Source organism: Rhamphochromis sp. 'chilingali' (assembly GCF_963969265.1).
Source record: "Rhamphochromis sp. 'chilingali' genome assembly, chromosome: 14".
In the NCBI taxonomy this organism is placed as follows: Eukaryota; Metazoa; Chordata; class Actinopteri; order Cichliformes; family Cichlidae; genus Rhamphochromis; species Rhamphochromis sp. 'chilingali'.
The window spans coordinates 28,265,684-28,290,106 of NC_137941.1; the positions used below are offsets into that span (position 1 = coordinate 28,265,684).

Genomic DNA, 24,423 nt, shown 5'->3' on the forward strand with positions numbered 1-24,423 from the left:
ATCCAATCGAGAGTCTGTGGCAAGATCTGAAAACTGCAAAACAGCTCCAGCTCAGTCAGATTAGATGGACAGCGTTTGTAAACAGCAAAGAAGAATGGGCAAGGACTTCAGTCCCTAGATGTGCAAGGCTGGTAGAGACATATCCTAAAACACTGGCAGCTGTAATTGCAGCAAAAGGTGGTTCTACAAAGTATTGACTCAGGGGACTGAATAATTACGCACACCCCACTTTGCAGTTATTTATTTGTAAAATAATTTTGGAATCATGTATGATTGTCGTTCCACTTCTCACGTGTGCACCACTTTGTGTTGGTCTTTCACGTGGAATTCCAATAAAATTGATTCATGTTTGTGGCTGTAATGTGACAAAATGTGGAAAAGTTCAAGGGGGCCGAATACTTTTGCAAGCCACTGTACTTTTGCTTTCAATACACAAATACTTGTTTGCTTTATTTATTATCAGATTGCATGTTACAATCTGGTTTAATACAGTCTATGTGTGGCTGACCAGAGGTGGCTGGACACACACTTAATTGAAAGAAAGTAAACAGGAAGTCAAAGCTCAAGAGTTATAATTCTTTTTTCGCCATATCGACTGTGTGAACGCCAAAACTAATCTGAATACTGTAACTAATAAGAGTATTGATACATTATCAGAAACTGTTGCATAAATTTGATTGTGCTGTCGTTAACGGCAATCTGTTTTGGTTTGTTTTGTTTTGGATGTTGCAGAGAAAGACAATACTGCAAAGAAGAGAGGCAAAGCTACGCAGAGAGACAGCAGAGATCACACCCAAGAGATGAAACTGAGGCACTTGTTGCCACAGTAGCAAAGCACATCAAACTAGGGAAAAAAGAAAAACAGTGTCTGCGATGTAAAAGAGAATGTTTGTGACCCAAACTGAGAGAAGTTGTCCCAAAAATCCTCAGTGCAACTTTGGATTTAATAGTGATCCTTCAACTCTAACTGGCTTAGAAGCTTTTGTGGTTGGAATCCACATCTAGAGATGCAGCTTTTCGTTTTTCATTTAGGATGTTTTTGGCAACAGCACTTTGTAAAAAACTGGCCAAACACTTAAGCAGAAAAAAATAAACACCTGTGTATAAATCAAACATTTTTTGTGGGCACAGTTTTAAATTCAGAACAGCAAGAAATCAAATTCAATGCTGTTGCTGAACAGTAATACTCTGAAATGTCACAGACAGAAGAGTATATTAGTCACAATGTGAATATCACACAATTCTTAGATATGCAAAATATTTCCTGGTCACGATGTATCATTGCAGCCATAATCAGACAAATGTTCTAGTGCATCAAACTACTCTTCCAGTCCTCTTCACACATTATATTTATCACCTCCATCTGAAAATGGGGGAAACCACAGATATTGTCAGTGAATAATAAAGAGGCAGGAATTTTTCCAGGTGATGAAGACACTGAGTATTTTTATGTGTTAAGTTTGGCTTAAGTCAGCTATAATAACCTAAAAGTCCTTTTAAAATATTCAAAGACAGACAACGTCATAGTTTGATGTAACAATACTAACTCCGAGTTAAAGACAGCATCAGTGACGCTAAAAGTAAGCAACAAGCATATAATATCAACACTACATATACATGAAGATAAAAGCATAAAGTGACACAACAACAGTCACAACAGTTTTTTAACAACAGTTAAAAAAGCACTTGGGCTTAGCCGTTTATTGACTCTAACACTGAATGCTGAATGTGGCTGTAGATGTCATTGTTGCTTCTTGCTGCTCTAGAAGAGTCATTTAAAGCAGCAACATCGTGACATCATGTCCTTATGGAAATGTCTCCCGGTGAGGCCCCTCCCTGTCCGGGTGACATCAGCCGGAGCTCGGCTGCTTTCCTCCAGGAGTCCTCGGTGTAACCGCACATACACATCCAGCGCTGCCACCGGGAGAGCTCGACGGAAAGGGCGCCTGCTCGGCTTTTCTAACCGCTTTTCTTCATGGGACAAAACAATATTAATACTCCCCTGCCAGGTAAGCTTCCATCTTTCTTTCGTCTTCGTTTGCCTCCGCGTCAGTTAGAAATGATTTTTAAGAGACAATTATGCTCTACCTGAGGGCGGCAGTTTAAAAGCAGCAACTTTTTCTTCTTCTTTTTTTTATGAACCTCAGCGTGGAGAGTGGTGCTTACATTTGGGCTGTTAGGGGAGAAAACGGCACTTTCTAGCTGGGTTTTAATTCCAAAATGTTCTCACTTAAACAGTTACACGGCTTTATTTGGCTTGTTCTCCCCGTCTCGCTGTTTCCTATCTGTGAGTGCAACTCTATCATACCTGCCTAATAACTACAGTAACGGGTCTTTCCGCCGTTCATGTAGCGGTTCTTTTGCCTCGTTTGCGCTGCTAAAAGTCATGTGTGACTCGTCTTCAAGTGTAAATCCGTCTGAAACACAGCTAAAGCCTCGGTAAGCTGTAATAACTGTCGGATAGTGAGCTGTAGCAGTGTTACAACCTGATAGTCTCACTGTATGCTAATGTTTAGTTCCTAGCTCAAATAGGGCTGTGGGTGCGTGTACTGTGGGTGGTGGTGGTGGTGAGGGGGTCACACTGGTTTCCATGACAACACATTAACCACAACACTGATTGCGACTGAAGATTTGACACCAGCACCTCCACCACAATCATCATCCTCACAATAACTACAAGTTGCAGTTTTCTGGGTCAGAGCTTTCACACAATGCACACTGGGTCATCAGCCTTGCTCCTGCATTGGCGTCCCTGACCTCCAGGGCCCTACGTGCCCCATGTATCATTCCTCCACCTACTCACCACCTGGACCAGTAGATCAGAGCTTTACTGGCCCCCTTAATTTTCACTGGCCCAAGGGGAGAAAAATCCACCCCATCACTACAGAAAACATTTGACTGTAATGCAGTCCTAGCACTAGCCCCACTCTAGAGCTCCCATGGGTCATTAGAAACTCTTTTGTTTGTATAATTTTGTTGTATAAAATGTAAAAATGCTGCGTTTAAGAAAAGCTCATCACCAGTAGGATTCATTTTATTTATTTATTTAATTTTTAGAAAGAGGGGCAATACATATTAATGAACATTTTAACAAATGTAAATATGCCACATTATAGCCTTGGGCTAATTTCCATCTGCAGACCCTCTGGCAGGTTGGTGTTAAACACAAGTTAGTAAAAACATACAGAGACACTATTTACAGGTCATGTGACAAGGACAAAAACAGTGATCACATTATACTAGAACAAACAATGACAAGGAGAGTGGACGCATAGGACAGTATAGATAACAATAACGGAAACACATCAATTATATTGCACAAACCCCAGTATTGTACATGCCCTGACCATCGTGATATTGCGTTCACCCATTGCACTAACAGTTGTTTCCCTTTTTGTAATACACTAACTCTTTTTCCCTTCCAATATAAAACATGATTATTAAACATGATTACATGTTTGTGTGTCCCTCAGCCGCCCTTTTAAGTGACTCTTAAAGATGGGTAGACTTGTACTTTCCCTCACTGACAGTGGAAGACTATTCCAGAAGCTCACTCCCTGATATGACAGAGCATTCTGTGAAAAGGTGGTCCGCCTGAATGCCAGTTCACAATCACCTCTAACAGTGGCTCGAGTCAGTCGAGACCCGGCAACACTGCTAGACTTTTGTTTAATAAAATCACTCATTGGTGGAGGCGCCAGACCATGTATAACTTTGTATATTAGACAGGCAGATTTAAATAATTTGAAATTAGTAAAATTTAAAAACTTGTATTTTTCTAAAATTTGACAATGGTGATATGAAAAAGGTTTTTTATCTAATATTTTCAATGCTCTTTTGTAGCATTTGTACAGGTTTTAAAGCTATGGCAGTTTCTAGATACTTGCTCAATGTTGTCACCCTTTTGTTATCTGCATCTAGTGAAGCCAGTAGGTTCTAGGACACATACAGGCAAAATATGTCCTGTGCAAATCTCAGTCTGATGTCCAATGGAACAAAAATGAACAACCCACAAAAACATTAGGTGAAAAGCAGAGTTATGTTATCTGAATTCCAACAGAATTTAGATAACATAGTGCTGAATTCCCCACTTGTGTGTTTCATAAAGTACTTTATTTATACAGTAATGCAAGTCCATCCTGCAGTGGATCCTACACAAGTAAAAACAGTTTGACTGAAGTATTACAGCAGTAATAACAAAACAGAAAATAACTGGAGTTCATTCATATATGTACAGTATAAAGGATGGGTGTAGTTTCTGGGTATTAAAAGTAAAAACAATATGAAAGTGCCTTTTTAATTGCCAGCCGGGCCATGGGCTGTGGTTGTTTTAGTTCTCTATGCGTCTCTATGATGGACCTCAGCCCTGACTAGCGTAACCTCATTTTTTGTGGTCACCATTATTTCCGATCATCTTAAATAAAATGTGTCAACACTTGTTGAGCATCACTTCGAAGCTGTTTGGGAGTCATCTTGTTCTTTCAAAAATGCAGTTCGAATAAAATGCTTCTCGGGGAGTCCAAGGTTAGCTTAAGTTATTTAGCATCACAGGTGACTTTGTGATCATAACTGGTAGAATAATTGCTAACTTTACACATATTTTATGATCTCTTTGCTACATTGGGGCATTTGTTATCTGGAACCCAGCCCTTACCACCCCAGGTAAAAGTAGCCTAATCTTAATCTTGAGAAATATGTAAAGAATCTTGAGATAATTTAATATGCCAACAAAAACAGCATGCTAGCTTTTTCTGATCTTGAATCTGTATAGTATTAGTGAAAGACTGATCAACACTCACTCAAGACAGCTGAACAGACTTAATTGTCACAAAAATAAGAGATCTGTTTCTGACAGCTTAGACAATTACATGAAAAATAGATTCAGCGCTAAAAAATAAGCAACTACAGTTTACTAGCTCATACTTTAATAGTTAATAAAATAATTAAACTTTGGCAAATATGCATCCCAAAAGTCTCTGTAGAGAATTATTTTTGTTTTTGTCATTTTCTCCGTGTATACACAGTATATGAGAGCATATAAGGTGGCATGGTGTGTGATGTGTACATATATAAATGCACTGAGTGTGTAAATATTGAGCTCTCTGAGCTGATTATTTAAGCACACCTGGTGTGTAATGGGTTGATGTGGCACAGTGTGCTATTTAGTTCTCTGTGCTGAGAGTCCGATCAGCTATTTACATTTCCAGAGTCACTTTGTCTGTGTGGTGTACTGGTGGTGGCTCCTTGACGTTCTTAACAAATGCCACTTTGTAGAATCACTCTCTTTTTTTTTTTTGCATCTTTAGTGCTTTTCCCTTTTTGTCAATAGGAAGGCTGTTTTTTTTGTCAGTGAGTCATGTTTCAAATGAAATCAGATGATTCTTTTACTGGGTTGAAAAATCGCTACAAATGAATTAACGCCCACTTTGGATTTAAATAACACTTCAGAGCAGTCTTTCTAATGTTCTTTTGTAATCACTTGTACGTCACGTCTCAAAGCGCAAATAGTGTTTTACTCTGAGTGTGATTTCCTTGTCATCTGTTGACATCATGAAAATATAGTCAAATTTCATTCACATCTCTATTGCTTTGAGCGTCATACCTGCTGATAAGTTGATATAAAAATAGAGCATGAAAAGATCAACAGATTAAAAGAAGTCCGCAGAATAGCTCTGTTACGAAAGCTTGTTTTCTTTTTTACATATTTGGTTAATCTGTGAGCTGCTGGTACATGGATTTTAAAGCCAGTTGCCTCCTGTCTCCTGCTGTAATGTTCTCTGTGTAAGGAAGGGAAGAGGGTAAGTTTATTTACAAGTAAGGTTACAAGTTATAGTTTTTACACAGCTGAATAAACGTCAAGCAGACAACTGATTATCAGAAGTGTGAGATGCTCGAGAATATACTCCGGTGTCCTGTTATATTTTAGATAGCAAGGAGTTTATTAAACCGAAACAATCTGCAAATTTCATTAAAATTTAATAAACTATCATCTTGTCTTTATTTTTAGTTAGCACATACCTTAAACACTTAAAGCTGTAAGCTAATGATAGTTATATAAGAGCAGATGCTGCTGGTGCAATAAGCTGTACGTTTTACGTCCAATGGATGCATGATCTGATTAGTCGACTAATCGCAAAAGTAATCGGTGACTAGTCAACTATCAAAATAATCATTTGTGGCAGCCCTATTTACAAGTGCATTACATATTGCATTAAAACAAAAATTGCCCAAAAATATGAACTTTTTTTAGGACTGCTGTTAGTTTACGAGACAGTGTTCATTGGGGCAGATGGGTGCCCCTCCCTGAACTGGGATCTGCTGGAGGTTTCTTCCTGCTAAAAGGGTTTTTTTCTTCCCCACGGTCGCCAAAGTGGTTGCTCACAGTGGATTGTTTCATTGTTATGGGTTTCTCTGTATTATTGTAGGCTCTTTATGTTACAAAATAAAGTGCTTTGAGGCAGCTGTTGTTGTGATTTGGTGCTATATAAATAAAATTGAATTGAATTATTCAGACTGCTACAATGTTTGAAGTTTTCTTTTTTTTTTCTCCATAGTTAACAAGTACAATGAAAGCACAGAATCCAACAGCGTATCAGTCCATCTTTAAATAGTCACTGACTACACTGCCCTGTCTGTAACTTTCCACTCCAAGCATACCACTTTCCCCTTATACACATTTCTCAGAGCACAATATAAAACCTTTATAAATATATAAAGCCAAATGATCTTTGTTGCTTTGATGAGAATATCTACCATTTTACTGGGGACTATTTTGAGTGAGGGATTAATGCATCTTTGTGACAACACGATGGGGTATGTGTGATTAAGTCAGAATAACTACTCTGTGTGTGTGTGTGTTTATCGTAATTAATGAACTTGTCACCCAGTGCAACATTATGGCTCACTAATGTATTTTTAATAGTTTTTGGATGATAGTGGAGGTCTGTTACACAGAGAAATAAGATATGCATGCACAATATTTAAGTATAAAAAGAGACATTTAGAATATTACCAGAAGTTTGAGAGGTGGAAAACAAATCTATGAATTAAAAAGGACATTACTGAAAAACTAAATATTTCTGTAATGTATTTGAAGTGTGCGGCTTACGCAAAACTAAGTAAACAGCATCCTCTACAGCAGCTTCTGAATCCGAAGCGACCATACCACGTGTGTTATTATTTCATTCCAGGCTACCCTTCCTTGTCTCAGACATTTCTGTGAGCCACACTGCAGATACACCAACAGTCATATGGCTGATTGCAGTGTAAATTTGATTTGTGGTGCGTGACTGAGGTTGACGTGGCTCAATGTCGTTTTGTTTGTTCTGGACATTTCACCCGGAGCAAAACTTACTTCATCTTTCTGTCACTGGGAGGCCCGGTCTTGTGTTTCAGCTGGACTTGTACGGACTTCATTGTGTGAATGAATACATGTGATTCCAGATAAGCGTCACCCCCACCCCTCCCCTCCTTCCCTCTCCCCTCCAGGGGTGAACATGCGTGTCCTGGTGTTGCTCTAGCTCAGTTCCAGCTGATTACAGCATGAGTTATGACAGCATGGGCACTGCTGCTGTTGGCATCAGACAGGCAGCTGGTCCTCACCTCCATCCCCCACCCAGCAGCACAGGGCCACCATCATCAGCTTTACTTGTCAGGGATTGAAGCCAGCCTTTATATCAGGGGTGAGTCATACTGGAGCTCGGTCTTTTCCTAACTACCTCCCCTCTTTTCACGCTCAGCATCAGCTGGCGCTTAGAGTGAGTGTTCCACTGCTGCACGAGAGTCATCGCCACCTGTTATCAAGAAGGAAACACAGTGTTTATCAGATTGATTTTCTTCAAGGTTTTTAAACCGTGCTGTATGACAGTCTGTGTGAACATCAGTGTCCCTGCAATATTGTTTGGTATTCAGAACTGCAGCACATTAGAGGTGACTCCAAGGATGGCAGTGTCTGATGGTCAGACATTTGTGTTAGTTCTGAGAGGAGTGTGACATTTCTGACAGGAATTCAACAACATGTGAGGTACATGGCGAGTGTACAGAGATCTAAAACACCCTGTAAATCTGTTTAGATTACACAGTACTTTGTCTGATGAGATGCTAATTGGGCCTCATTAGAGTGACAAACTCTGTGTGGCTTGTTGATTTTCTAGCCTTCCTGAGTGGTTATTAAGACTGTAAAAGTTTTGGAAACTGTTCTTTTTTGTAGGAGATAACATGAACAAATGTTTTTCACAATAAACATTTGCTGTTGGCTTAATGGGACTTCACACAAGAATTGACTAGCAGCGATTTAGTGACCAGAGACCTATGGCCCTATGGCAGAGCTTCCCTGGTATGTCCTCTTTTCTTCCCGATATACACTTGCAGACCTGCAGGGACACGTGAGGTGGGCTAGATGGTCAGAAACGCCTCATAATGAGGGCACGCCACTGTCCCTCATCATGACCACATATTGTTTTCATTTGTATGTGTATATATTGTATTTACACATATATACAGCAAAAAAGCTCCATGGCGGAGTTTGGAGTCTGACTGTTTGAGGCTGTGGACAGGTGTCTTTTATACAGATGATGAGTTCAAACAGGTGCCATTCATACAGGTAACGAGTGGGGGACAGAAAAGCTTCTTACAGAAGACGTTACAGGTCTGTGAGAGCCAGAGATTTTCCTTGTTTGAGGTGACCAAATACTTATTTTCCACCCTGATTTACGAATAAATTCTTTACAAATCCTACCATGTGGATTCATGGATTTTTTTTTCACATTCTGTCTCTCACAGTTGAAGTGTACCTCTGGTGCAAATTACTGACCTCTGTCATCATTTTAGGTGGGGGAACTTGCACAATCGGTGGCTGACTAAATACTTTTTTGCCCCACTGTATCTTTTAATATCAAATGACCATATATACATTTAGTATTTATACTGTTTGTATTTATAGTACAAATACTGTAAAAAAAATTGAAATTACCATACAGTATTTGCAATATTTTGGTTGAATTCCTTTTTAGTTAAAGGAAATTCTAATAGCCACCCATTTTGCAGTTTACAAGTGGACCCTGCTACAGCTAAGCAGCACTTTTTATTTAACATGCACTTTTACAACTATTTTTAAGCTACATCCATAACATTAGTAATTGTATTACCTTAGCCTGCTGTTTTACACAGTCTGGCCAGTTAACAGAGTTAGAAAATAGCAAGTTTCCTTGTCATTGTTTTCTAGCTGAAATTCTTAAAGTATCACCTCTCCAGGGACCATGGAATAAGTGGGAAATCTACACTTTAGCTCCATCATAACCACAACCCCCTATGAAACCCTACAACACAACCTACAGTGTAGAATGTAACTGTCGCAGCCTGCTAGTATTGTGATCGATCTGTTCAGTTCATCAATTAATACTGTGAGTGGGAAACATGACCAAACTAATAAACGATCATGGTGGACTGAAGGACTGTTTGACGTGTCCATCAGTGTGATTTTTAGGATGTGTAATATAGATTCAAGCTTCACAGCTTACATATCATTGGCTTCAGTCTGTGGACTTGTTAAAGAAAGCAAAAGGGAATGAAGTGTGTGTGTGTGGGGGTGTGTGTTGGGGCTAGGGTATATGGGTTTGTGTCTGTGTGTGTGCTGCCATTGTATTCAGGATCGTGACAAGACTGGTAACACTGAAAACAGCCCAGTGAATTTGCTGGTAAAGGCAGAGAGTGACAGTTAAAGCGTGATCTCTAACCTCGTCTTTGTCGTCAGAAGAATACATTTTCCTCTTTTCCTCCCTCCTCCTTCACTAGAATAGTGCATGATTTCATTTGAAGCTTGGCATTCCTCGCATTCCTCCATACTTTTCTTTCCTGCAGCTCCATTCCACCTTGGTGTGTTTATATAGTGAAGTGAAAGACTGGATGATAGAGGCATCTGCTGCAGCAGTGACACATCACACAGAATACTTTTGTGGTGTCAGAAGAAAACTGAACTGGTATCTACAACTAATCTTTATCCGTAAATATGTGCTTAAGAGAATGCACCCGGGACTGCCAGAGACAGAGGAGTTTGGAGTCAAAATATTCAAACATGCACGGTTTATTGCCCCTGGTCATCATCGCAGTACTCTAAGGAAAGTCTGTGAGCCAGCACAATCAGGCAATCAGGAGTTCTGGCTTGGAGAGTTCTGTTAGTCAAAAAACAGAAATAACAAATAGAGTTCATAAAACAAGAGTAATGACGGTATGAGACACCTAACTCAGTGCAGGCTCAATGAGTTGAGCAGATTCCTTCTTTGGTTTTTAGGTGATAGCTAAAACTGTTTCCAGACAAACGCTTTACTGCAGTTTGTCTGTTAATCAGCAAGATTGAAAGAAAACTACCAGGCTGAATTTCTTTCAACCTGGTGGAGTGGTGGAGCATCGGCAAGATGAGAAGTCTGAACCAGGGATGGTTCTAAAGTCTGAGTGCTGATTAGATCATTAAGCCGTTGGTTAACAGGAAATCCATTGACAGCTATTTATTTACTAGTAATTTGGTCATCTTCCTGGTTCCAGGAATTGCGTATACAAATTTAAACTAAAACAAGTGAATGTCAGGTATTTCCATTTCCGTTTCCATTTCTGCTCCACCTGAAAATCCGTAGGCAAATTAGATACCAGCAATTTTCACATCAGGAGCCAGAATTATCATGGTTTTTCCTCTGTGGTGTCTGATGCCTTTGAATAATGAATAAAACAAAAGCAGACTGTTTACTCTTGGCTTGTGCAGTATCTGCTAATGAACATTACCGCAATGGAACATAACTTATTTCCTCTTTTCAATGCTTTAACTTCACCCCTTCTTTTTCCTTGTTGCTCATGCTTTCCTTTTTCTCCTTTTCAGCATACATTAATTTTTTTGTATAACTATTGCTATAGATAGCAGTACGGCTGTTCGATACAACAATATATATTGGATGACGATATGAAAAAAGTCTTATTACTTCATATTATGCTATCGTTTGTTTCGTGGTGTTGTAAAATAAACTGTTTCTGGCAATATTTTTTCATCGTTTTGATGGTCACTGTAGAATTCCTTAAAGTTCTCTCTTTCTCTTATTTTATATAACCACACTACGGACTGACAAGCCATATGATGCAGCTTTCACACATTCACACATGTTTTTATGCATTGTTGTTAGCAGCAGCGACGATAAAACCATCGTGTGGCTCCACCGTCCACTTGTTTATTTTCCACATAAACCTTTCACAATAAAGCTGAAGAGCCTGTTGAGATTTTTCAAAATAAACGGAATCACGTGAAATAGTATGCAGAGTGTTTACGGATGAGACGCTAAAAAGAGCCGTCAGGTGCTAAAAAATAAACCTTAGAACAGGCTTTTCCCCACAGCACGGCATGTAATAAATACTCACAAAGAAATTTGCGGCCATTTCAACTTATGTAACACTCGACTCTAGGTACACAACGCCCAGCTTAAAACACTTCACGCAAGTTGAGTTGCCTGAGATTCACAGAATTTACCGAAAATGTAAAATTTTTGTGATATATATCGTTGTGGGGAAATGTCTTATATCGGGATATTAGATTTTGGTCATATCGCACAGCCCTATATATAGGAATGGGTATCATTTAGGCTTTATCCATTACCGGAGCGAAGCCGGTACTTTTGAAATGGTGCTCGAACCGGTGCTTAAAGAATGGAAAACACAAACTTTGTCCAAAAACCTCTCATGTTCAGCTGTTTTTTTGTAAAAAGATAACAATGTTAGCCTTTTCTGTAGCTATAGGGCATATAAGGTATCACTCCTGGCTGGAAGCAGTGCTTAAACAATGGAATAAACACAAACCTCTCATATTTAGCTGTTTTCCACTTTTCCTTTGGTCGTTTTAGCCTTTTTGGCCAGGGTGAAGGGAGTATCTGCCATCAAACAAGAAGACAGCCGCATGTAGCTATGATGATGTTTGCTAGTTCACCTTACCTGCATTAATGTAATAACGTGGTTAGCCTACTCAACGTAAATTACACAGGGACGACATTAAGCTACTCACCCAAAGAAGAACGGCTGCTGCTGCCATCATCATCCGTCATCATTTCTGCTACACTGGCAGGGCTAGGGGCCAGGACTCTCCTCTTCGGGTTCTTGGGGGATGTTGCTAACTCCGGGTCCGATAACAGGCACCACACCCGCAGTAGATGTGCTCGGTGTGAGGTCTTGCAGCAAGCTATCAAATACGGTGCATTTCTCAGCTTTTTTAAAAACGCTATGCGTTGCCAGGTGTTTCATCAGAATCGAGGTGTTACCTCCTTTGCACAGTATCAGCTTAAAGCACTTGTTGCAGGCTGCTGAGTTGGCATCTTTTGCTGTGAAGTACAGCCAGACTTTTGACCACTTCGCCTTGGGCATTTTTAATCTGTAGCTCTGCTCTAAAAGAACGTACGTACCTGGGCCCGCCTACTATCTTTGGAAAGGTAAAATGATTGGCTAGAATCCAAAGTGTACGACATCTCAGGAAAAAAAAAAGCACCAAAATAAAGCACCGAAATGTACGCTGCTTTTCGGTCTGGTTACTACTGTTTATGTCAGAACCCATCCCTACCTATATAGCAGCACTTTGTCCTAATTTCAATAGCACAGAGCACTGCTTACACTAGTGTTATTACTGTATCTTTAAGCAGATTTCTTGGTGTGATGTAAATTCTAGTGGTCATTGTTACACCCCGGCCTAGGCAACCGGCGTGCAACGTATGAAAATAAAAATAAGAAAAAAAACACATGAGAAAAAAACTAAAGCTCTCCACCAAAATCCCAAAACGAAGGTGTCTCAAACGAAAATATTAACAAACCCATTCACAGCTATTTACAACAGACTATTTATTTACAACAAAACACCAAACTATTTACAACACGGGGGAGATCACGACCATGACCAACTGACACACAGGGCTTAAATACATAGAAGGAGCAATCAGGGAATGGACCACAGGAGGGAAACACAGCTGGGGCAAATTAGACCTGACGAGACAAGGAAACGTAAACTGAACACTCTAAGATAACAACAGACCTTCAAAGTAAAACAGGAAACACATGACAGTCACGCAAAAACAAAACACTGACAACACCGAAACGTAACAGTCATTTACTTTTTTACTACTATACTGAAAGGTACCAATGCAACGGTGACACATAATGGACTAAAAAGTTGTACATGAACAAACATCTGTCCTAGGTGTCCACACCTATCTGGATGTTTTCTCTTGCTTTGGGCCTTCCCATGTCAGCAACTTTTGCCTGTCATTGAGGTGTAAAATGTTAATTGCACAGGTCGCCAATCATTAGAGAAAAAAGTTTTTGTAACAACTGTCCTTTTTTTACTTGTTTCTATTTTCTATTTAGCATTACTCTTTCATTCATTTGACAACTGCATTTGTTTTCATTCAGAGTGAATTTAATCCTGTTTTAATTGTTGATGGTTGGTTGCCTGGACATTTTATCACCTTGTGGCTACTATCTATTGCCACTTGTGAACAATGTCGCACATATTTTTCTTTTTCTTTTTTCTCTTCTTCAGAGAGTATGGAAATTATAACATATCTACAAAGAACTGTACTTGAGTAAAACTGTGTTAAAAATAAGGACAAAAAATAAGGACACATGTTACTTCTGTAGCACGTGTCCTTATTCGTACGATACAGAGAAGATTAGCATGGTCCCTGCGCAAGGATGACACGCAAATTTGTGAAGCGTTCCTCTTTTTTTTTTTTTGGGCAGGGATAGCTCAGTAGGTAGCATGGTGGCCCCATGATGGGAAGGTCGGGGGTCCGAATCCACTGAATGGCTACTCTGAGGTAGAGCAGGGCAATATGACCAAAAATATTTATTACGATATACATTTGAAAATTTGCGACAATGATATAACTGACGATATAATTGACACTAGACAAAATACTTTACAACTCCACAACTTTATTAGTGCAAAAAAACCCATCAATGTATTTTCACTTAAACAAGAAGCTGTTTTTTTATGTGCATTAAAGTTATATAAAAATGTAACAGTGTAAATTCTTTGCTGACAGTTTAACCAAAAGGCATTTCCAGTGGAAACTGGCCGACATATCCTCAGCATAACCATGTGTAATATCCACAAAACTTAAAAAAAGGTTATACACACACAATACGTTAATATTATGTTGAAGCACAGTACGTATCACTCCACGAGGCTCCTGCCTACGATAGCTGTAATGCTCCGACAATCCATCAAGCGGTGTGGCTTCGTAGCTTAGCAAAGTTGTACTAAAACATTGGACAGATTTTCCAGCGCCGTGTTCCACATAAAATCGTTTCGAGGTCAGTAAACACAACCAGAATTCATATATAAGGCACACGGGATTATAAGGGGCGCTCTACCAAAAATTGTGCTTTGTTGTGTATCTGACGGACGAAAGCTAAACCAGTTCCACACCACTGAAGTTGCAGCATTTTTACAAACCAATTCTGGTTCATCCGTTTCATTCAACGATCCGCTTTCGCCCTTCTCATTCTGATTTGCCGCCATGTGCTTATGTAAACAAAGGCACTGCGCATGCGCATTTTACCCATATTCTATTGCGATATTTCATTTTCCTTTCATTGCCCAAAATTACTCCGGTATTACCGTGAACGGTATGATATAGCCCAGCCCTACTCTGAGGTACCCCTGAGCAAGGTACCGTCCCTACACACTGCTCCCCGGGTGCCTGATTAGTGGCTGCCCACTGCTTAACTGAGTTAATGGGTTAAATGCAGAGAGAGTAATTTCCCCATGGGGATCAATAAAGTATTATTATTATTATTATTTTCCCTTTTCTGTTAAAGAAATGTTTTTAACCACTCACCATTCAACATTCGACTCAATGGACAACGCTTCTTAGCTTCTGTGTTGATTGAGAGCTACACAGTGTTTATTTCAGCTGGAACCAAGATGCCCTTTCTTTTGTCTTGGGATTAATGAGCATCTCCCACTGGTTCTGGTTTTGTATGCTCACTTTTCTGGAGACTTTTCTGGAGAAAATCTCAGAGAAACAAACTCAGCGATTTCTTTGCCTCCTGTTTTGATGAGTCATGCATGCCTTCAAATGCCAGCATAAATGGGCTATAGTGATGTCATGAGTATCTCGAGACACAACCAATGCAATCGCCACAAATTAGGGTTGAGTTGTTGTTTGACTCTCTGCTTTTTATTGTTGTGTGTGTATGATGTCCCATGGTGGCAAACACTGGTGTTAACTCCATACCAGAGCATCCCATGTCCTCCACTATATTTATCGCTTTTCAGCCCCCCCCCCTTTTTTTTTGCAATTGTTTTCCAGTACCTAGTTTGAATATTTTTAAGGTGTAGTTGTGACAGCGAAGCATGACTCTCCAAATGCACAGAAACAGGTCTCCCTGACAGTTGTGTATACCCTGCGCCAGAGCTCTGCCTCGCTGCGGGACATGAAATACCGGAACTTTGTTTCCGCACACTCAAGGCCTCGGCAGTGTTGACTCAGTATGAGAGTGTTTGTGTTCTTGCATCTCTCGCAGGGCTGCTGCCTGCAAACACAGCAGCTGGGTTTCTCTCATTATCTCATGAATTCACAAGTTAATTCAAGGTCTGAGAGCTTGTTTAACAGCCAGCGCTCGTCAGCTGCCTCATCCTCCCTTGCTGGAGACACACTCAGATGGCTGTGCGTGTTAGTGGGTTTAAATGTGACGCAATGGTGGAGTCACTGTTGTTTCTGTTCAGTCCGTCTTTAGTCAGAAAGTAACTTATACAAGAATGTTTTGTTAACATTTCGAAATAAGAAAAAGCTTTGTGTTAGGAAAACCATAATATGATGCCCTTTTTTCTGCCATCTTCTTTGTTGGTGTGTCCTGAGGATCTATGATTGCAAGTGAGCAGATGCTATCAATGTATTGAAGGCGGCTCTTTGAAGGAAATGCAACAGGCAGGGAGAGTAAGCAGAGATCTGGCCGCCTCTCATCACAAAGGCATTTCCTCCTCAGCCACTTCCTGCTAAGGAGCAGTCGCCCTTAAAATCACAGCAGAGGCCCAGGCTACGCTGACGGTCAATATGAGGCCTGTCATTTGGTCATCGGGCTCCTTTTATTGCTGTGAGGAAAACATCTTTAACCTTGTACAGTAGGTGGTTTTATAGCCCAAAGCATCATTAGTGGCTATCCACTGCAGTCCTGTTCTTTACAAATGGTGTACTCTCCTTTTTAAAGTAACAGCATAAAAGGAAAAAAAATGATGAGCAAGCAGGAAGGCAGGGTCTGTTTCAAGCCACAATCTGTGATCCAAGTATATTCAAAATGCTAAATCCAATCTCACTGTTAGTAACAGCAAAACCGGATTTGATTTGTTTTATGAAGCTGGAATTAAAGAGTCACAGAGTAGTACACAATACAGACATTTCACCAGTCCAATGGGACATTTCATCTGTAATATGAATTGATTGGTAACTGTTCAAATCCACCCAAAAACGTGGGGCCAGAAAAATAATTTCCTACGGTTTTGTACTTGAAAAATAAAATAAATGTGTCATTAATGTAAAATCACAATCTGTCATAAGTTTAATTTATTAGCAGGCTTTGTGCCCAAGGCGAAGTCGTGTTTAATTAGCTCACCGTGCACAGGCTGGTGTTGGGATTTTAAAACCCAACACAGAAGATCCTGTTACCAGTGGTACTTGTAAATATGTGCACCCAGACGTTCTGAAATATTCATATTTTGTGACAGTAAACATCAAAGCAATAATCAGCCCTGTCTCTTTAGCCTTGGTTCTGCTTAACATTTAGTGCTAATTAACAAACATCAGCCTACTTAAGGTTGAGTCCACTCATAAAGTCACTCACGCACTTGTTGTCATGGTTTTGAAGCAGATATGTTGTTGATAGTGAACGTGAAGGTGCCTTTGGAACCAACTTATATGTTTCCAAGTAAAACAGGCAGTGTTGGAGTTGATATTAGTTAATGTACCTGTCCTCTTATCCAGTGGTTGATTCGTCTGTTATCATTAACACTTGCTGCATTTCTTTGTCATTTCTGACAGCTCTACTAATCTAGGAAACTAATTTAAAATTACACACGCATAATTAGCATACTGGCATGGTCATTTATAAAGGCAAACTGTACAGGATTGAAATTAGTTTATGTTGCAGTACAGACGCTTGCTTAACAGCATATGATAACTCCACCCCAACTGCTGTGCAGGAAATGGATGCTGACACTAAAAAAGTTGTTGTGTTGTTGTTTTTTTATAGGTTTAATAACATTTCTGTATGCTACAAATGTCATATGGACATTAAAGTTAGAGAGTCTGGGAAAAACAAAACATTTCATAACTAAGAGTCACAGGGAGAGCACATTATTTCTAAACTGTGGGTTTTATCTATAATGAAGATGCCCACTGTGCCTTATAAGCTGTTCAAAGGCTCTTTGTGATTTCCCTGTGAATCTGTAATAAAAACCAGTTGGCACCAGCATTTTCCTGAGGGACATCCACCCTACAGGAAGTGAACGGCTGAATAAAAGGAGTGGCATGGTTGACAGCTTTGCAGAGCACTTCCTCTGCAGGGACCGTGAAGGAAAGGCTGAGTGACTTGACTTTTTCTTCAAGCTGAGATGTTCTCCCACGGCCGCTGCAGTGAACTGAAGTGTGGAAATCGGCTTAAGGCGCCTCAGCAGGGTCAACTATCTGCCGTTCCTGCTGCCTGCCTAAATTGACCACCTCACTGCCCTGACAGGAAATGAGAGCAGAGGTTGGAGAATGACGGATGTGATTATTATTCTATATTCATGGCCTTGGTTTGCATCGGAAGAAATCGTCTCACGCTGCAACGCAGTTAACACTTCCTTCTCCCACTCCCCCTTCTCCCACTCCCCCTTCTCCTCCTCTTAGCCCTCCTTCTGCAGACAGTTTAAAAGACAGAGCAGCAGACAGCCTGAGGGCGGCTGGGCTTTAACTGGGCTGACAGTGGATCAGTACCATTAAACAAGTACGCAGAGAAAGACAGCAAAACAAAAGATATGACCAAATTATCTCTCCTCGCTGCCTGCAGTACAGTCCACTACACCAGAGTTTATTGGACGATTTTGAACCTGTTAAATGGGATGTGTAAATAATTTAGAGTTTATTGCTTGTTGCTCTGTAAAGATGTATTTTAAGGATGTACATTTTAAAGCTAGAAGCTAAACAGTAGTTAAAGGCGACAAGAAGTCTCTTTTTGGACATTTACACTGGGGGAAATAATTAGTTGATCCCTTGCTGAGTTTGTAAGTCTGCTCACTTTCAAAGAAACGAATAGTCTCTTATTTTTATGGTAGCTTCATATGGTAGCTCGGAAATATATTTTGGGTCATTGTCATACTGGAAGATCCCCCAATGACCTATCTTAAGTGTTCTAGCAGAATGAAGGAGGTTCTTCAACTCCAAACTGGAGTTGCTACTAAAGTTTCATTGTATTCCTGATAAACCTTTCTTTTGGTCATTTGGTCTGTGCAATCACAATTTCTTAAATTCCAAAAAGCTAGAGTTTTTTTAAACCCTTGCAGGGTCCTTCTGTGTGTGGAGTATGGGTTTTTAGCATGTTTTTTCTCAGGGAGCTCCGGTTTCTTTCACCTTTAAAAACATGGTAAGTTAATGCTGTCTGTCTTGTCCCAGGACACAATCTGAAGTTCATGTCAGGAGTTTAAACTTTTCAGGTAAATGAAAGTTAAAAAAGGTTCCAGAAATTAGAAAATACATTGAAAACTGAATATTCTCACATGTATTTCATAGATGATGTAATACTTGCTGTAACTTTAGACAATAATAGAAAATGTATTTTTAAATGTCAATTAGATGAACAAAGCTGCCAAATTTGTTGAAAGTCAAGAACAGCCTGAGACTGTATACCCCCACCAAGGCTGGAAATAACCTCCACTCTAAGCATGAATTAGTCCCTGGATCCAGATACTCTTGATATTTTCTTGGAAACTGTCTCCCACTTTTTCCTATTTCGGATCTACTAACTCTATTAGCTTGCACTCATGCAGCTTTCTGCTCATATACTGTACATCTTCATCAAGTCTTTATTTGCTCAAGTGTTTCTGTCCACACACTTGGTTTGTGTGCATTACTCTTTTCAGAGAGCCTTATTTAGCTGAACTGCCTCCACAGTCAGGCTTTAGGTCTTTACATAAAATTCTTCACAATCGATGAAAATAAAAGACTGTTACTGTGTGTTCTCTGGTCACTTGTTCTGCATTCATCTGTGTTTGTTCTACTGTGGCTTAGAGGAGAATACCAGCCACAGCTTTCCTTTTTGACACAATCCTCCCAATGAGAAACATGAAATTGTGTGAAACTGTTATGGAAGTCAGTTAAAGCAGTTACACTTTGCAGAAATGTTATTAGAAAAAGTCTGGAGGGAGAGTTTTTGACATGTTGTTAGCAAAGAAGCTGTCTGAGCCTCATTATGGCCTCTCCAAGCGCCTTATTACCAGGCAGCATGTTGTGATTTGCATGAATAGAGTCTTCTTGTTGCGCTTTCTCAGATATACATGCCAGAAGGACCTCGCCCACCATTGTTTTACAGTGTTAAACAGTGCAGGGTGGTCCGGCTGAGGTTTGGATAGCTGCTGCTGCAGACCACCCAAAGTTTACATCTGACCTCACCTCACCCAGGTCTTCCCACTCATTTCAGATGAGATCCAGACAATATGCCATTGAGCAGAACATACTAACATTGGTTTTGAGTTAATAGTGAGAAAACTGTCTTTAGGGCTGGACTAATGTGGATTATAGTGATATTTTTGGATTAAAGCTAATTTTTTTCTTCATGAACCTGTTTGTGCAGCGGTTTATATTCAGAAAGGAGCTTTAAGGATGGCTGGAAATCCAATAGGACATTAGATAAAACAATAAATGGGGACACAAGTTAAAAAAATAATCAAATTAATGGTCAAAAACATGAAGCTGTACTAAAAAGAGTGGATTTAAAATATGTATAAAGCTGTCACTACACTCTACTCCTCTCAGAGCCTCATCAGGCTGTTTCAGCAGCTCAGAGCTGCCAAGCAAAAATGTGCCCCACCAGAGGATTTTGGCCTGAACGTTGGAAAACCTAAAAACGGCTCGTGCAGATGACCCAAGGGACCCACTCGCTTCATCCAGCAAAAAACTCAGACATGGACTATATTTTGGCACATGAGCATGTAGTCTTGTGTAAAGTCATAAGAGGCATTCTTATAGCCGATACAATTACAACCAGTGCTACAGCTTTAATATTGGTGTAATGTACATGAGTAATCATCTTAATTAAAATTGCCTCAGAGCTGTTATTTTGGCCACTTGTGGGCAGCAGAAGTGAATTATGATAGCAATATTATATCACCTTTACTGGTGGCAAAAATGCTCATGAATGGGAATCTGATACTCACTTCATTTGGTTACCTCCAATACCAGAGAAAATACTGAAGTGTTTAGCTGGTCTACTGGCAGTTCACCTGAAAAATGTCTTTTAAAAAATTCTGGCCAGCAGAGGCCAAAAATGAATGTGCTAGACCTGCGTAAGGCTCCATTCACACAATTCTAGAGACTGGCTGGCGTGTACCTGGTAGGGTCGTAAGTATTCCTCAACTGCTTGCTGGCAGTTGCCGTGAAATCAGTTGTTAAGTTCCAGTCACACAGCACTAGAAACTAGTCAATCCCCCAGTAACTACCATTCATTAGTGAAAAATGTGTATTCCTCGGTAAATGTTTGTGGGATGTTGCTTGCTGTCACTTGGTGAAGTGGTCACCAGTAGGGCTGCAGCAGTTCGTTGCCAATATCGATGATGTCGACTATGAAAATTAGTCGACGTGAAATTTTACTGGCGACACGTCATATACTATTACCACGTAAATGTATTAGTATATAGTAGTTAATATTTTTTTTTCTGATGATCCTATTGAGTATTGTTAAAAACACATTTGATTATTTTCACATTCATATGTTTCCTAAGTCATTAATTTAATTTGCTGTGAGACGAGACAACAGGGTGATATTCACAGGTGGGCAGACCTGAACATGTGAGGCACTGGAGCCTAGAACAGGAGGTTTGCCCGCAGGATGAGAGTTATTGAAATGATCGTTGACTAATTGACTAATTGAAGAAAAATTGGCAGATTAGTCAACTACCAAAATAATCTTTAGTTGGAGGCCATTTCTTTAGATGGAAGATATCTCCAAACACTCCATTTCGTGCTGTGCCTCTCTGAATCATGAAGTGAACATGCATGTATAAGCTGCAGTACCAGCAGGGGAGATCATATATTTAAAGCCAAGAAGCTCCTAGCGACCAAAGATAGTATGAAGTACAATCCTTCTATGCTAGTAACGATTAAGCTAGGCGGCTAATATGTATTTATATGTAAATGTGTTAATAATGTCTGTTTAAGCGCTTTCCCTTGATAATTTTCATTTTGGTTTGAAATGAAATATTTCCCTCTGCTGTTACTGAGCTTACTCAGCTTCTGCATGCGTGACTGTGTTATAAATAGGCACAGTGGACTGATGTATCTATTATATGCTTGACCTTAATACTGGTTTGAACAGAGACCGTTCATTAAAAGTTGCACATTTAAAATGTATCTGCTGCACCAGTGAAGTGTCTCTGTTTCTAGTATGTGTCACACTTTTTCGAGTTTCACTTAGGTTAGGTATGTAGCGAGTGTTTGCAAACAAGTCAATATCTTCCATGCAGTCTGCTAGTGACTTAAACAATCTCAGGGAGGGTTTTGGTGCAGCATTTTAATTCTGATTGTGACTCAGCGATGACCAACAGCTTCTAGCAACCACTCACCAACTGGTTGGAGAATGCACATTTTTTCCAGAGACTGCTAGGGAGTTTCCAACCATTGTAAATGAGGCCCAAGCTAACAAAGAATATAACATTTGTGGGCCAGACAACTAAAAGAGGCTAAAAATTCTAGTTAAAAAAAAGAAAAGTTAAAAAATCTATCCTAAATTAACTTACAGTCAGTAGATATGCTTACCTGTATTTGCAGCTCTATATGCACATAATTTCCATGTACAACCTTCCCACAGCAAACTGGCCATATTCTTTGACAAGTAATTTATCTTGTTGAAAACACTAACTAAACAGTCGCCCCACAAGAACGTGTCAGTGTTTAAACTAAAGACAATAAAGTAATTTTTATGACAGTAGTGATAATGGCCTTTGTTGCTAATGTGCCTTAGATTCCATTGCCCAGCCTGTGCTAATACTGAGAACATGGCACACAGATACAGTTTTAAGGGTTATAGCACAAAACAAAACCATACTTAATGTGCTAGAGAGTAATGAAGGTTAATCACGCACACCTTTATGCATTGCTACAGCTATAAAGTGAATCTTTGTCTCCCAGCAGGATAGAGATTAATCATAAGCTGGTATTTGTTGAGCCTGTTAGGACTCAGAAACCCTGCATGTGGTTTTATGGGGATACTATAAAGTAGCTGATGCTGCAGCTTTTATATACCAAATTAATAATTTTGCTTCAGTGAATGGGCTGTTAATGGTTTCCAAAGCATAAGACAGTAATTTCCCCTGATGTTCTAAATGTCAACAGCTGACAGTGGGAAGCTGTAAAGCTGTGACTTCTTGTTTTGGAGCTAAAATCAAACTTTAAAAGCAGAACCTAAAGCAGAACAGCTGTTTGTTTGAACCTCTTCCTATCCCCTTTGTGTCTGAAACAGTCTGTATATCTATGTTTTATGTGAAGCAACAGAATGAACTGAACTTGAATCTTTAAATGCTTCAATGAGTGTGATGTAAAGCAAAGAACATACATGTCCTGATTGAACAAATTTAAACTGGAGCGCTCAAACTTTAGAGTCCCAGTTTAATTAAGCAGTTACACACGTGGTGCACATAAGATTCAAAGAAGCCTGTAAAACTTTGGCTGCAGTGTTTTTGATCTAATGTTTGGTGTACGTGTGTGAGTTAGAAGCACACCAGGGTTGCATGCAGCTGTCTAAGAGGATCTCTTGCTGTTATGTGATGAAATACCCTCAGTCACCTTTTTCATTGCACATTGTATAGGTTTCCATAAACTGTATTTGTTTTCCATTAGAAATTCTGATTTAATTCAGTAGATCAATCAAAATAGTTCAAACTAAGATAACTGTTAACAAAGCAGAGAACAGGAAATTGGCTTTACCAGATTTTATGAAGGTGAATATTAACATCGTATTGATGTTAATGATAGACAAAGTGTGTCTGACATCTGCCAAAGTTAGCTGAAGCCAGAATACTGAAATGGTTCATATATGGTGCTTTTGTACTTGAGCAATCGAAGCACTTTACACAAGCTACACCTAAGTGCTTTCTATTTAACATTGTCACACAGATGAACACATCAGAGCAAGTTCAGTATCAGGATTCTTTGGCATACAGACAGGAGCAGCCATGGATTGAACCACTAACCTTCAGATTAGTAGATGACCTGCTAAAACTCCTGAGCTACAGCCCAGTGAAAGACTGGATGTTTGCTTGTATAGTGCAGTACAGCTGCAAGTCTTCCTCGGCCTCTTCCTCCTTGCGCTTTATGCCATCTTTGAGCTGACTGTGTTATAAATTATGGATTACAGTGAAATGCCTGGTGTCTCTCAAACTGCTATGTTCCACTGACCCATATCTGCTGTTTGCATTTCTTCACGCTCCTGTTCTTTAAGCCTTGTGTTTATATTGACTGCAGTGGGTTTAAAGTCTAGTCTGATTCCTGGCAAGGACTGCAAGAGCAGACAGAAAGTTATACTAAACGTCGCATGATGCATCTACAAAAAACAAGAAATATTACAATGTGTGGAAATATGTGCCACGTGTAACTCACAAAGAGAAGATAAAAGTCCAATTATTCTATCCTAAAACTATATCAAGAGACATTTCATTCAATATTTGGTATTGCACTAAAGGATGTTGAACACAAGCTATGTTGTATCGTTCACATTTTCCTGTGTGAAAGTATAAACTGCTTCACAGGCAGACACACAGTTACTACAGCAACTGAGCTCTTAAAACGTCTTTTTTTTTTGAAGCACCACAGACAAGCTGGAGCATCAAAGGTGAATGAATCAGTTTCTGTTGTTTCCACCTGTATAGAAATGCTGTTTACAGAATAGTTTCAGTTTTAAGATGAAACTATATTTGTAACAATTTTTTAAAGATTTGTGTCTTCAGCAGGAACCAGACAGCCTGGGGCTGAGAAACTAACATTTATTTGTTTTGGTATTTTTGGAGGATTTATTAATAGAAGGAAAAAATACAGACTACTAATCTTAACCTTTATCAGTGTGATAGTAATCACTTTGGAGGAAACACTGATCCTGTGTTATATTTATGTCTTTTAGTTAATTTGAATCCAACAGCTAAGAGTGGACAGCAGTGTGAGT

At 39.6% G+C, this 24,423-nt stretch overlaps 1 protein-coding gene across 1 annotated transcript in view; it reads left to right on the top strand.

Moving 5' to 3' along the window:
• Window positions 1–1,868: 1,868 nt before the first annotated feature.
• The window catches only part of LOC308410382 (SH3 domain-binding protein 4), a 46,031-nt gene continuing 23,476 nt past the window's right edge, over window positions 1,869–24,423 (top strand). Inside the window, exon 1 of the mRNA XM_080903676.1 lies at window positions 1,869–2,009. The gene's annotated coding sequence lies outside the window, so the exon portion shown is untranslated. The remainder of the gene's footprint in view (window positions 2,010–24,423) is intronic.